This window comes from Brassica oleracea, chromosome C6 (assembly GCF_000695525.1).
Source record: "Brassica oleracea var. oleracea cultivar TO1000 chromosome C6, BOL, whole genome shotgun sequence".
NCBI classification, from domain to species: domain Eukaryota; kingdom Viridiplantae; phylum Streptophyta; class Magnoliopsida; order Brassicales; family Brassicaceae; genus Brassica; species Brassica oleracea.
The window spans coordinates 32,841,194-32,845,971 of record NC_027753.1 but is presented as its reverse complement, the minus strand read 5'-3'; positions in this window follow the sequence as shown (position 1 = coordinate 32,845,971).

The following is a 4,778-nucleotide window of genomic DNA, read 5'->3' as shown; positions in this document are numbered from 1 at the left end:
TCACGACCATGGGACTGGTCAGAGGATGGCAATCGGCCATATTAAACATCTTGAGTACCTTTTCTGTATATGTCATTTGATGCACAAAGATACCATCATTTATGTACTCAAGTTGTAATTCAAACATAATTTTGTTTTCCCGAGATCTTTCATCTCGAATTCTTTCTTAAGGTATTCAACCGTTTGAAAAATCTCTCCAGAGGTTCCTAGGATATTCAGATCATCAACATACACTGCTATGATCACGAATCCTTTATTTTCGAATTTCTTAATGAAAATACATGGACTGTAAGGGTCATTTCTACATCCCTCTTTCACTAGGTACTCACTTAGTCTATTGTACCACATCCGTCCGGATTGTTTCAGTCCACAAAGAGATTTATTTAACTTAATACAATGTTGTTCTCGAGAACTCTCTTTGTTTTTCAATTCGATACCTTCTAGGACTTTCATATAGATTTCATTATCCAGTGGACCATATAGGTATGCGGTTACAACATCCATTAACCGTAAATCTAGACCTTCTCTCACGGCCAGACTTATTAAAAATCTGAAGGTCGTAGCATCCACCACAGAGGAGTATGTCTCCTCATAGTCTATTCCTTGTCTTTGTGAGAATCCTTGTGCAACAAGTCGGGCTTTATACCTCATGACTTCATCGTTCTTATTTTTTTTCCTCACAAAAACTCATTTGTATCCCACTGGTTTGATATCAGGAGGTGTCCGGATTATTTGGCCAAATACACCTCTTTTTCTTAATGATTCTAACTCCTCGTTTATAGCTTCTTTCCATTTAAGCTAATCTGGTCGTTGCATGCATTCATATATAGACGTGGGTTCATGATCCTCATTATCCATAAGTTCAAGTGCTACTTCATAAGCAAATATATCATCCATGTCGACATGTTTTATGTTCCATTGTTTTCCAGACAAGACATAGTTTATTGAGATCTCATTATTATATGCACCATCAGTACCATGAATCTTGGCGTCCCAAGAATCATTGCTTGGCACATCAGAGCCGACCACATCAGTGGCATCAGGTCCGACCATGTCTAAATCCGTAAGGTTGGACACAGCCACATCACGGGCTGGATTGGCCGCAGCCATGTCTGGTGTCTTATGAACCTCGGTTTCATTTTCTGCACCTTTCTTTGTTTTTCAAGGGTTCTTATCTTTGGAACCTATTGGTCTACCATGTTTCACACGTTGTCTAGACTCTGTAGCAACTTGATTGTGTCCCTCTTGAACATCAATTCTTATTGGTGCATTAGCAGCTGGTATGTATGACTTAGTCACACTTTTCGGATCAGCAAAAGAATTTGGCAATTGATTAGCTAGTTTTTGTAAATGAATGATCTTTTGAACTTCTAGATCACATTCTTGAGTTCGAGGATCTTGCCAAGATGTGGATGTTTGATTCCATGAGATTTCTTTTACCATTTTACTGTTATCTCCCCCTAATGTTGGAAGTTCAGATTCATTGAAATGACAATCCACATATCTAGCCTTAAACAAATCATCCGTAGTTGGCTCAAGATATTTTAAAATCGTGTGGGAATCAAATCCAACATATATCTTAATCCTCCTTTGAGGTCCCATCTTTGTTCTCTGTGGTGGAGCAATTGGAACATAAACAGCACAGCCAAAAGTCTTAAGATGGGAAATGTTTAGCACGTGACCCGTGAGTAATTGTGATGGGGAATAGTTGTGTTCACTATATGGCCTGATGCGTATGAGCTCGGCCGCGTGTAGGACGGCATGTCCCCACGCTGAGACTGGAAGTATCGACCTCATGAGTAATGGTCGAGCTATGAGTTGTATGCATTTTATAAATGATCCGGACAGGCCGTTCTGTGTATGTACATGTGTCACGGAGTGTTCCACACATACCCCCATGGACATACAGTAATCATTAAACGCTTGGGAAGTGAACTCACCAGCATTATCTAGGCGTATAGTCTTTAAAGGAAACTCTGGAAAATGAGCTCGTAATCTAATTATCTGAGCAAGTAACCTGGCAAATGCCAAGTTTCTGGTCGACAGGAGACAAACATGCGACCATCTGGTGGACGCATCAATGAGGACCATGACATATCGAAATGTCCCACAAGGTGGGTGAATTGGTCCACAGATGTGTCCTTGAATTCTTTCCAGAAATTTTATAGTCTCTTTAGTGACTTTAACTGGTGATGGCCTAGAAATGAGTTTCCCTTGGGAACAAGCAACACACGATAGGTGCTTAGGGATAATTCGTTTCTCTTTAAGGGAATGGCCGTTTGAGTTCAGAATCAGTTTACGCATCATGGTCGAACCGGGATGGCCAAGCCGTTCGTGCCATAGAGTGAAATTGTCGATTGCCTCTTTATTAAAAATTGCATTGGCCTCGATCATGCTGACTTTAGCATGGTAAAGACCAGTAGATAGTGCGGGAATGGATTCTAAAACTTTCTTATTGCCATGGACGATTTCAAAGATTTGAAGGGATTCTTTGTTTCCTTCGCCCGTGGTTTCAATATGAAAACCATTCATTCGAATGTCTTTAAAGCATAATAGATTTCTCTTAGATTTGAGTGAATACAAGACATATTATATCTCAAGATGCGTACCCATAGGCAACAGGATGTTAGCCTGGCCATGACCCTCTATGAGACTAGCTATTCCCGCAATGGTGGAGATGTTGGCGTTTTTCAGAGTTAGGTTTATGAAGTATCTCTTATCTTTTAAAATCGTGTGGCTTGATCCACTGTCCACAACGGGTACATCCTTGTTCTCGTTCATTTCTAAAACAAGATTCAAAAGGATGCTACTTAGAGACTTCATATATAAAATCATTTCATTTCTTATTAAGTTTTCAAAACATGTTTAAAGAAATGACAACAAGGAAATGAAAAATACCAAATCAAAGAACACCAAAATTTAGATTACAAATGTCTAAATCAATCTTCAGTCTTTAAGACAATATGAAGTTTCATAATCCATAAGATCGTCCTTCTCATGATTGAAGTCGCTTTCATCAACTTGATAGGTCATATGGGCTTCAGGATTTTTCTCTTTCAAGCTCTCTTGATAGAGGTCAACTAGATGCTTGGGAGTCCTACAAGTCTTAGCTCAATGATTGCTCATTCCACACCTATGACACACTGATTTGCTTGAGTTGGTCGAGTGTTGAGGTTTGAATGAAGATCCACGGCCGCGACCATGACCTCTTCCAAATGAGCCACGATCCCGTCCATGGTCTCGACCATTTCCTCGCCCGCGGCCAAAAGATCTTCGACCGCGGCCACGTCCATTCGACTTGTCCCGACCACGGCCATGCTGGCCGTTTCCTTGGACATGGTTAGACTCATTGTTGTCCTCAGTCGTGTGTGCTTCAGGTAGTGGAGCCGATCCAAGAGGTCTCATCTGATTGTTTCTCATTATTAATTCATTATTCTGCTCAGCGAGCAAGAGACAAGAAATAAGATCAACATAGGTTTTGAAACCTTTCTCACGGTATTGTTGTTGTAACAATACATTGCTTGTGTGGAAAGTGGAAAAGTTTTTTTCAAGCATATCCTGATCCGTAATACTTTCACCACACAGTTTCATTTTAAAAATGATCTTAAACAGTGCAGAGTTATACTCGTCCACAGACTTATAGTCTTGGATCCTGAAATTCGTCCAATCAAACCGAGCTTTTGGTAAGATCACCATTCTCTGGTGATCATATCTCGATTTCAATTCAGTCCAAAGATCTAGTGGATTCTCAATGGTTAGATATTGATCCTTGAGACTCTCAGCTAGATGATGACGAATGGTCAAGATGGCTATGTAACGATCCTTTTCATTGGCATTATTGTTCTCAGTGATACATTCACCGAGACCTTTGGAGTTCAGGATGATCTTAGCATCAAGCGCCTACTGAAGGTAATTATCTCCAGAGAGATTTAGGGCAGCAATCGAGGTTATTGATTTTTGACATCTGAAATCATAGATTAATATATTTTAGATCTTTTATCAATAGATTTAAATTTAAACGATTAGGGTTTTAGGTTCAAACAATCAATCAATGCCTCACGGCCAAGATCTATGCCTCACAGCCAAGTCAAGTCTCACGGCTATGGATGCAATCGGTTTAACTCTTATGCATTTAGTTTAACATGTAATTGCAATCCTAACATGGTTTCTATCAGTTCATACGAGATGCAAACAAAACAAGAAACCTCTCGGCCAAGAAACAGAACAAGCCACACGGCTATTCGGTTTGATTCAATACCATTCCTAGAATAAGTTCTAAGTGCAATTGCAATCAATCAATATGATCAGATTATTATGGTATGAATGCAACAATGCCATATGGCCACGAGTATGATCAAGTCTAGAACAGTTTAACCTAATATTTAGTTTTAGATTCCGATTTAAAATAATCTTAAACTAGGTCATTAGGGTTTTAGTTTAAACAAGCCAAACAATTATATTCGAGTTTAAACATTCCTAACAATAGTTCTAGGTGATCAAATCAATCAATCAATGTTCAATTTCAAACAATCAATAAGTTTTAATCAATCAATATTTTCGAATTAGGGTTTAGGGATTTTCGAAAATTTGATCTTTGATCAAAGGGATTTGATTTGAGATTCAAAACCTTCAAGGTTATGATTTTAATTGATCAATGGATCAATCTCGTTTTTACGGTTTGGGGATCGAACTTATAGAGCTTCGATTTACTCATCGAACTTTTAGAGCTTCGATTTACTCATCTAGGGTTTTGATCTATTGTCCTATGGCTTTATTTT